The following is an 11,594-nucleotide window of genomic DNA, read 5'->3' on the forward strand; positions in this document are numbered from 1 at the left end:
CCCAGCAGGTCGAAGCTGCGGTGGCCGGGAGCGGCCACTGCACTCCAGTCTGGGCGGCAGAGTGAGACTCCAATAAATAAATAAATAAATAAATAAAAATATGTATATTATTAAATGTACACTCTACCATCATCAAACATTTATTGACAATTACCATGTGTAACATTTATTATGTATTAGTTCTTATCTTCAAGAGGTGTACAATCTACAGAAGATCAAGACTTAAAATGATCACATTTCTGTACCACTACTAGCAAACCATGCATTTTAAGTTGTTTTTCAGCATAAATGACACTGAAGCATATGCTTAGATACCTAACAGCATGAACTTGTGAAATAAATACTCATGCATATCATATCTTTACCATTTTTTCAAAGTTTGCTCATATAAATGAACTCACAACACCATAAGCCTATAAAATAGGAAGACAAGAATTATCTTCTCTATTTTATACAAGAGGAAACTGGTATACAACAGGATCCATTTTACCAAAGTAATACAGCTAATAAAGGTGAACAGAGTCAAGGTCTGACCCACAGCTACATTCCACTTCACTACAGTTCTTAGTGCCCACGGGTTTATGAAGATGCACATTGTAGTCATAGAACATGTTTCCCTTGGCAACTCTAATTGGCCTCTAAAGGATATAAAGTATGCTGTACCCTGAACTCATGATTTTCTAAGTGGATGCACAGTAGACTTTCCAATATTTAGCACCCCTACTTACATGTATTTTTTTTTTAATAATCAATATTTTTTATTATGGTTTTATGGGGTACAGTTAAGGGTTAGGTATACAAATACGTTTCATTCAGGCACCCTGTTGATAAGAGGTGTTTCCCCATCCCCAGACAGATATTTGCTACCGTTAATCCCACCTCCCTCCCTACATGTATTTTTAAATCACAACAAAATAAGAAAATACAAGTTTTTCTAACATGTAAGACATGGATCAACAGCAATACATGCATATAAATTATAAATAAATATACATATAATCCTCATACTTGAGAGTATATACTCAAAAACTTTAGTTTTAGTGATGCACAACCAAAATATTTTAGAGATCTCTACCAACCTAACTGGCCTAGACATCAAAAATACACATAAATATATAATAAAAATCACTAAGAAAAATAACTCAATAGGAAAACATAGAAAATATGTGGAGCAGGAAATTCACCAAAGAGATTCCAACAAGCAATTTATATTGGAAAGAATGTCAAAGCATGGTTGAAATCAAGAGCATGCAAATTCAAACAAGAATGTGCCACTTTTGCCCATTAGATTAGCCAAAATTGAAGGTAATATCAAGTGTTGGCAAGGATACAGGAGAAGGATAATCCTATACACTGTTGACACAGGGATAAAACGATGAAGAATTTTTGGAAGAAAGTTGCCTAATAGTAAACTACAAATAGCAAAACCATTAATTAATATTAATCTGAATGTGACTTGCAAATGGCTCTAATAGTTTACCCAACCCTAATTCCCAAAGGAATTTAGAAAGTGAATGTACAGTTATCATGTGAAGCTTTTTGATTCATCATGTAGTTTTGCACAATGTACCGTATCATTACTCTTGTGGGGGGTTTGATTCCATAGGCATACTGAAAAAGAAATGTCTTTCAATCTTACAATTATGCATTTAAGCATTTCCATTTTTTGGGACTCCACTTATGGTGCACAGTAGGGTTTTACCATATTAAAAGCTAAACTAGATATATAACCTAATCCAGCAATTCCACATCTAACAACTATTTTATAAAACTATTTGCATATAACTACAAAGTTTATATTTAAATATGTTCACTACAATACTTCTAGAAACTGAGAGAAAATAATGGAAAAAACAAAATTCCAACAACTAGGGTACAGCTAAATAATTAAAGTTATGAAATAAATTTTTGTTTTTTGATTTAAAAAAGGATATTTTGCAGTTATTGAAAGAATGGTATTGATCTCTAACTACAACTATAAAAAGACCAAAGATATTTTACTGACTAAAAAGGAAAAAGTTAAAGAGTACATATAGGAAAATCTCATTTTTGTTAATATATATATTTTTGTATGTACAAGTACGTAAATGCAAAGAAAGGGGAATAGAAAGATGGACCCTAAACTGCTTATAACGTATAACCTCTTGGGGAACAGAATATGGAAGGAGGGAAAATCATAAAAGATGACCCTATACTATATCAGGAGAATAGGAATGTTTTCCTTTAAGTCTCACTTGGAATGCAGAGGGCTACAGTGGCTACTCTTATTCAAATAGTGACACTAAACGACCACAAATAGCCAAATCAATCCTCAGCAAAAACTAAGTGGGAGGTATCACACTCCCAGATTTCAAACTTTATTATAGAGCGACAATAATCAAAACAGCTTGGTATTGGTACAAAAACAGGCAGATAGACCAATGGAACAGGATAGAGATTCCAGAGGCAAAACCTCAATTTCTCAACCAACTCATCTATGACAAAGCCTCCACCACCAATCACTGGGGAGAAAAGAACCTATTCAGCAAATGGTGCTGGAAAAACTGGCTGACCACATGCAGAAGATTGAAACAAGACCCCCACCTATCACCATACCCAAAAATCGGTTCTAAATGGATCAAAGAGCTAAACATAAAACCTCAAACTATAAGAAACTTAGGAAATGCAGGAGACATCTTTATGGAAATTGGACCTGGCAGCCAATTCCTGATCAAAACCCCAAGTGCCCATGCCATAAGAGATAAGATAGATAAGCAAGACCTCATCAAACTGACAAGTGTCTGCAAAGTCAAAGAAACCATCAGAGAGCAGGGAGACAGTCCACAGAATGGGAAAAAATATTTGCCAGCTGTATATCTGACAAAGGTCTAACGTCTAGGACCTACAAGGAACTCAAACGTGCTGAAAAGAAAAAAATGCAAACAGTCCCATTACAAAGTGGGCAAAAGATATAAATAGACACTTCTCAAAAAAAGACATATGAGCAGCCAACGGATACATGAAAAATGCTCAGGCTCATTAGTCAACAAAGAAATGCAAATTAAAATCACACTGAGATACCACCTAACTCCAGTCAAGATGGCCATCATCAATAACAAAAAACAACCGATGCTGGAGAGGATGCAGGGAACATTTCTACACTGTTGGTGGGAGGGCAAACTAGTAAAACCTTGTGGAAAACAGTTTGGCGATTCTTAAAAGATCTAAAAGTCAACCTTCTGTACAACCCGGCAATCCCCCTACTGGGAATATACCCTCACACACATTTATTGCAGCATTGTTCACAATAGCAGAAACTTGGAACCAACTGTGCTGCCCATCGAAAGAGGACCGGATTTTAAAAATGTAGTACATACACACGATGGAATATTACATGACAAAATTATGAACTTCACAGCAACTTGAATGGACTTAGAGTCTATAATACTGAGTGATCTATCACAGAAACAAAGAACTAAGTACCACATGTTCTCACTCATAAGCAGACCTTGAACAATTATCGTAATACTATAAGAAAAGAATTGTCAGTAGTGGGAAACTGCCGGGGGGCAAGGGGGTGGAATTGGCAATAGTGGGAAACTGCGGGGAGGGGGGGCACACCTCATCAACAAGGGTACCTGCATAATGAACATCTGTATACCTAATTCTGACTTGTAACCCACATCTTTAAAATAAAAAAATTTTTTAAAAGAAAAAAAACCCAACGACACAGATAATAACAGGTAATAATCATAAGAATTAATACAAAGATTAAGTTGACAATTCAGTCAGGTACTTAAAATACATACAAATATATACACATACACACTCACACAAATATATACATATGAGATATTTAGGTATATCTATTTATTGACCATGCATATGACCCAGGGCACTACTACTTTGATCACTAGTATGGGTGTTTTGACCCTCATGTATGAACTCTGCTACAGCTCTGTCACTCATCAATGGGAAGACAGCAGTCCTGGTGTAAAATATGGGTATCAAGCAAACTAATCTAGCATAAGATACCAATTTGCTGATACACTACCAACTGTAACTGTCAATGTGAAACCAGGAAGAGCAAAGTTTAAGACTCAATTTACTCATGTTCTTGAGTTTTACAAATATCTGGGTTTGTATGTAAGTTCATTAATTGCTTTATTTTTTTAGGTCTGTGGCTTTATGATTTAAAAAAATCACAGATAATAGGTTAGGAATGGTAAATACACCAGTATCCCCATCTCCTCATCTAAACCCTCACAAATGTCACTAGCTCATCATAATATGCTTTCCCACTGATCCAGAAGTTGGTATCCAAATTCTTCTGAATACAATGCTTCAAACAGCTATTACTAATCAACCAGAGCTGCAATGCTAGTGGAAACCTATATACTATCTCTGGTAGTCCATTACATTATAGTCTACAATGACCCCATACTTCTGTTATTCATACCCTTATGTAGATCTCCTTTCACTTTTGACTTGGCCTTGGCCACATGACTTGCATTAGCCAACAGGACAGGAGCAAGCATGATATAAGTAGAAACTTCATAAGTGCCTGAACACTGTAGCTAGCATTCTTAGGATAATTCCTCTTAGAAGCCAACTGCAATGCTATAAAGAAATTCTAGATAGACTACGTAATAAGAGGTCACAAGGAGAAAGACACTGTGTTCCAAACCTAGCCAAGTTCCAGTTGAATGCAGCATGAGTGACCTCAGTTATACCACATGGAGCTAAAGAACAGCACAACTGAGCCCAGTCAACTCAAAGAAAGGTGAGAAATTAGAAATCATTGCTGTTTTAAGCACTAAGTTTGGGGGTAATTTTTCATGTAGCAAGAAAGAACTGAAAGACAAATCCCTACTTCAAACGATTGAATCACTAATAACAGTCCACATGACTCTCTATCAGTTACCTTTAAATGTCATCTATCCAATCAAGAGTATTTATTGCAAGTATGGAGAAATGGGGCACTTTCATATACTGCAACTGAGAATATAAGTCTGTACACATTTTCTAGAGGCAAGTTGGCAAATGCTAAATAGTGAACCTTTTAAAAAGTCCATATCCTTTCCTAATAATTCCTATTCTAGGAGATAGACATGCATACCAGAATGTTCATATAAAATTTTTTCTCACAGCAAAAAGTCAGAAACAGCAAAGACATCTAAAAGTAGAGGAATGATTAAACTATTATATATTCATAAGACAGGCTATCACAGTTATTAAAAAATCTTCTACTGAATAAATCTATAATGACATGAGGACACCAATATAGCTAATGAAAATAGGATTTGACACAGTAATAGCAATAAGACTCTAATCTTTAGAAATATATATGCATATATATATGCATATAGTTATGCATATATGCCAAAATGTTAGTCGAAATTTTTTCATAACTGGACTGAGAGTGACTTTTATTTTCTCCATATTTATACTCTTTAAAAATTTTTAAATGTTCTATTAAAAAATGAATTTATTTTTTTTTTTTTGAGTTGGAGTCTCACTCCGTCGCCCAGACTAGAGTGCAGTGGCCACTCCCAGTCACTGCAGCCTCGACCTGCTGGACTCTGGCGATCCTTCCGCCTCAGCCTTCCAAGTAGCTGGAACTACAGGCACGCGCTACCACGCCCGGCTCATTTTTTGATTTATTGTAGAGATGAGGTCTCACCAAGTTGCCCAGGCAGGTCTCGAACCCGCGGGCTCAGGCAATTCACTCACCTCAGCCTCCCAAAGCATGGGATTACAAGCTGAGCCACCGAGCCCGGTTGAATTTCTTATATAAGGAAAAAACACTTATAAAACCGGGTGAAAAAGAAGCATACACACTAAACATACATTCTTATTATTTGATTTGAGATCATTCTCTAGTATTTCTTCACTATTTAAAAAAATTTTTTAATGCCATCATTATCAATCAGACCAAGCAAGTATGGGCAAGGGTGTGGAAAAAAGGGAGCCTTTGTACATTGTTGGTGGAAACATAAACTGATAAAGCCATTATGCAAAATAGTATGGAGACTTCTCAAAAATTTAAAAACAGAACTACAAATGATCTACAATCTCACTTCTGAGACTGTTAAGGAAAATGAAATCAGCACTTTGTAGGGATACCTGTACTCCCATGTTCACTACAGCAGTACTGACAATAGCCAAGATACAGAAAACCTACATGTCCATCAACAGATGAATGGATAATGAAAATGTGATGAAATATTATTCAGCCTTAAAAAATGATACTTTTCCTTTTGTAACAACATGGATGAACTTGGAAAACATTATACAAAGTTAAATAAAACAGATAGAAAGAAAACTACTGCATGTTCTCACTTATATGTAGCTAAAACAAAAACAAGCCAAATACATAGAAATAGAGTAGAAACAGGGGAGGATGAGAAGACGTAGACCAAAGGATACATGGGTACAAAGTTGCAGTTATGTAGGATGAATAAGTCTAGAAGCTGCAGCATGAGGACTCAGATTACAATGCATTGTATACTGGAAATTTGCTAAGAGTAGATTTTAGGTGCCTTACCATGCACACACACAAAAAAAGAGTAGCTATGTGAGATGATGGACATGGCAATTTGCTTGACTACAGTAACTTTTTCACTGCACAGCAAAACATAATGTACACCATATATATATATATATATACACACACACACATATATATACATATATATATATACAATAAAAAGCCATCATTATCAGAATGCATCAATATTCTGTGATGAAATAGAAAAGCTTTTTCAAAATAAATATAGTCCAATAGATGAATTTTCAACAGAAAAAATTCACATTAAGTTTACCATGTTATTTTCCCTATATTATTTATTTGTATTGTGAAAATCAGGAAAGGAGGTTCTTATTTCTTTTCAAAATTTTGTCATACTGTCCTATTTTACTGAGTTTTAAATTTTAAATTGAACAGCTTTATAATAAATATTTTAGCAAAAGTTGTTGGAATTTTCATCTCAGGGGAAAATTCTTTTTTTAAAAAAAAAAACAAAAAACCATGCCCACGCAAAAAATAATATGTGTAAAGAATCCAAGTCATTTGGGGCAGCCCCTTCAGGTCCCCTCCCACTGTGGGAGCTTTTCTGTCCTCTTAATAAAATCCTGCTTAAAAAAAAAAAAAAAAAAAATGAACCCAAGTCATTTGGAAGGGACAGGGGAAAAAACCAAAAAACAACAAAAAACACTCCCCATATGCAGAGCATTGGTAGCAAGCAAGCTTTGGCAGCATTACTACTCAAGCATTGATACTATTTGGAAATTACTCTTGAAGTGGCCAGTAACTTCAGAAGCACCAGAGGAAACTTGGCCTAGCCTACAGTATGAGGTACCTATCATACTGAGATTCTCCTCCACTTGTGCCAAATAGGTTTTCTCCCTTGCTCAGGAAAACCAGTTTGAGATTGGCTTCTACTCTTTCTTCCTCAAAATTCAGCACTTTCTTTGCATTCTCCCAGGTCCATGCCTAAACTATCCTGTACAACCTCAACTATTCCTTCTGCAACATAGGACAAAAACCTTTTCTTAAAGATCACTGGTACCATTACTTCTTTTCTCAGAAGTTTACAGATGCTCAGGCTCACTGTCTTCCTAGCCTTTGGGCATTTTGCACTATATTACAAGGAGGAACCGCTAATCTTTTAGTCTTTTGCACCCTGACTTTCTACAGTAAATTCGGCCATCCTCTCATATTATGCTTCCAGAGGGCTTGCCAATAAATATGGGTACCTTGGTTCCAGCTAAGGACAGACACTGACTGAAAACTAACAGGTCAGTTTCTGCTCCAGCAATGAACATGTGATCCAAGGTGGTTAAAGTCCTTGCCCAAAACTTTATTTGGGACTATCAAAAGAACCTTACCTTCGGGTTAACCTAAAAGGGTATACTTTGAACGTTGGCCAATTCAGTAAAGAAAAGCCTCTGTAGAAGAAAAAAAAAAGGCAGGTAACGAAGAGTCTTGAAGAGTTCATTTGTCTCACTCTTGAAATCAGTGTGAACATAAAGTCTGCTTTTTGCTTACACTAGTTGGCTTTGGGTCACATATATATAGTCTTGACTAGATGACAAATGAGGAAGGCAAAAAATATCCCGGGATGTTCAGATTAAGGTAAGAAGTCTCACTTTTCTTACAATTTATTTTGAGTCTTCATTTCAAATATCTAATTGCACATTATGTGCCAGACACTGGAAACATAAAGATTTACGGTACGATACTGTTTCTGCTTTCAGAGAGCTAACAGTCCAGAGGGAACCTCTTGGGTGGTTTACTTGCCGCTTCGAAGGTTAATTCCCAAATAGCTTAGTGGCCACTTCTTAGTGGCCAAAAAGTTCCCTCAGTGATCTAAAATGTCTATCATCTGTACCTCATAAGGACCACTTTCTTTCAGGATTCTACTGAACCACTGATTTCAGTATTTTAAGATTAAGTCTACGTTTGCTTTTTCCATAGTATTCATGTTAGTATAGACTTCAATAATATCTTGTTTTTCTGGAACCAAAATAGACTTAGTTCAGCTGAAGTCTGAACATGAGCGTTCTAAATGAAAATGGGAGGGTCAAGGGCAAGGTCTAGGTGTTGGCTGTCTCCTAAGAGGCCTCATAGGGTCCCTGCATTATCTTGGCTTTATCATAACCAGGTTGTACAATCAGGCACTTAAACAGATCATATCTGTCTCTTGGAGTGGAATTACCTAAACCAAAGTTGAGAAACAGCTGATATACTAATTCATATTGAGATAGATAAGTATCATACAGAATATTTAAATTTCAGAGCCAAATTATAAGGTTTCTGAATAGCATGAAATTAAGTTTACTTAAGAGCAAAATTCTTTCCATCAACCTATTTATTAAGGATCTACTATGAGAAAGATTTATTAGGCTAGGGGACTAACAAGGGACAACACTGAATAAGATCACTTCTCTTATCACTTTTTACCATCTGGAGTGTGGGGAAACAGGTAATAAGTCTTTTCTTGATTCTCACATGCACTTTTAAGATATATTAATATTTCTGAAATAAGGACCAAGAGGTTTATTTAATATGGCCATGTCTCTCTTCTCCTTCTGAAAAGCTGTTATTTTATTTTATTTTTTTTTGAGTTGGAGTCTCACTCGGTCGCCCAGACTGGAGTGCAGTGGCTGCTCCCGGCCACCGCAGCCTCGACCTTCTGGGCTCTGGTGATCCTTCCGCCTCAGCCTTCCAAGTAGCCGGAATTACAGGCGCGCGCGACCATGCCCGGCTGATTTTTTTATTTATTGTAGAGATGAGGTCTCGCTGCCCAGGCGGGTCTCGAACCCGCGGGCTCAGGCAATCCACTCACCTCAGCCTCCCAAAGGTGCGGGATGACAGGCTGAGCCACCGAGCCCGGCAAAAGCTGTTATTAAGTCAATGGTATATCTTATAATCACTGGCAGCTTAAAAGAAATATGGTGCCGGGCTCGGTGGCTCAGTCTGTAATCCCGCGCATTTGGGAGGCTGAGGTGAATGAATTGCCTGAGCCCGCGGGTTCGAGACCCACCTGGGCAACTTGGCAAGACCTCGTCTCTAAAATAAATAAAAAAATGAGCCGGGCATGGTAGCACGCGCCTGTAGTTCCAGCTACTTGGAAGGCTGAGGTGGAAGGATCGCCAGAGCCCAGCAGGTCGAGGCTGCAGTGGCTGGGAGCAGCTACTGCATTCCAGTCTGGGCGACAGAGTGAGACTCCAACTCAAAAAAAAAAAAGAAATATGGTAATTACACAATTAAATATTTAATCATAATCCTATTAAGTGCTAAGATAGAGAAATATAAGGAGATAATCTGGTGGGGGACAAACTTAGTCTTGGGAGGCTCTGTTAGCTCCTTAAAATCTCATCTTAACACAGCAATCAGAGCAATCCTTTCAAAGAGTGAAGTCAGATCATGTGTCTCCTCTGCTCAGACCTGCAATGGTTCTACCTCCCTGAATAATAACCATTCTCTTTCTATTAACCAGTCATGGCCACACACAGTCTAGTCCTGTGACTTCTTATTTCACCTTTTTCTCCAAAATCAGTTGGCTAAGACTTGCACTTTATTGAATACTAAAGAGCAACTTCTATAGTACCTTTCTCCTTGTGCTAAATTTCCATACCACACAAACCCAATCATCAGTCTCTCTTTAGATATGGCAACACTTTCACTCAGGTTGTGGTCCAATCTCCAGACCAGGATGCTATTTATTCTTCAACTTTTGGGTGACTTTGCACTGCTTTATTCTAATCTGCTCTGCAGGGGTTCAGAGCTTAACTTTCTTATGTTTGTGAAAAAAATCTCTCCCAGTAACACCAATATTGGGCCAAAGTCTCTCAATTATATGTATTCAAAACATCAGGTACACTTGATGGCATTTACCACAGAGTCTACCTTTATATATTTGTATTATTATTGTATTGCCATCTCTCCCACTAATTCAACTATAAACTCCTTAAGAGTAGTATCCATGAATGCTTCATTTATAAGGCTTAAAGTACTTGGCACTCAGTAAGTATTTACTGAATGAATAATTAGGTAAATGAATATGAAATTCCCAGCATGGATCTATATATAGGTAAAATGGTCACTTAGGAGGCTGAGATGGGATGGGGGTAGAAGGGTTGTGTTTGCTTATTCATAAGAGGGGTTAAAAAGATAATGTTGGGAGTCCTCTGTGAAGGCCAGATTTTAGCCATCTAAAATGCTATGTCCTCTCAAGATACACAGCTCAAAAACCAACCCATCATTACCATGTCCACCAAGGGTTCCCTGCTCCCACTCTATTCTCTTATTTTGGTCAAGGGTCTCATCATCACTCTTGTAGTCACTCAGACACAAAGGCATTGAGTATCTTTTGACCTCTTTTTTTTTTTTTTTTTTTTTTTGGTCAACCTCCTTGCTCAGCAAGACTCCTAAGGCCTGTCAACTCCTCTTTAATATCTTTGATCAATGGCCTCTTTTTTTCCATTCCCACTGCCACCAGCTTGGTTCAAGCAATAAACTCTCTCATTACAGCAACTGACTCCTTGGTTCCTATTTGTCCCTATCTAATCCATGCTGCCTATATTAAAATCTCCCTAAAAACCGTCACTTTGGATAATTAACACTATACTAAAAAACACCTGCAAAGGCTTGCCTAGAAAATAAAAACCTCTGTCTGACAGTCAAAGTCCAGGTGTAATATGGCTCTAAACAGCATTCCTAGCCTTACCTCCTATCATCCTAGCATTTTCTACACTAACATTACTTCTTAGCAGAGTAGTCATCACTATTGATCACACGTATTTTACATGTTTTCACTCTCAGTCGTTTTTGATTTTTGTTGTTGTTTTTGAGTTGGGAGTGTCACTCTGCTGCACAGGTTGGAGTGCATAGCACACTCACAGCTCACCACAGTCTCAAACTCCTGGGCTCAGGTGATCCTTTCGTCTCAGCCTTCTGAGGAACTGGGACGAAAGGCATGTACCACCACACCCAGTTAATTATTTTCTTTTTTGTAGGGACGCAGTCTCACTATGTTGCCCAGGCTGGTCTTAAACTCCTGACCTTAAGTGATCCTCTTGCCTCAGCCTCTTAAAGTGCTAGGATTATA

This window comes from Carlito syrichta, unplaced genomic scaffold (genome assembly GCF_000164805.1).
Source record: "Carlito syrichta isolate Samal-C Ts95f unplaced genomic scaffold, Tarsius_syrichta-2.0.1 Scaffold313361, whole genome shotgun sequence".
In the NCBI taxonomy this organism is placed as follows: Eukaryota; Metazoa; Chordata; class Mammalia; order Primates; family Tarsiidae; genus Carlito; species Carlito syrichta.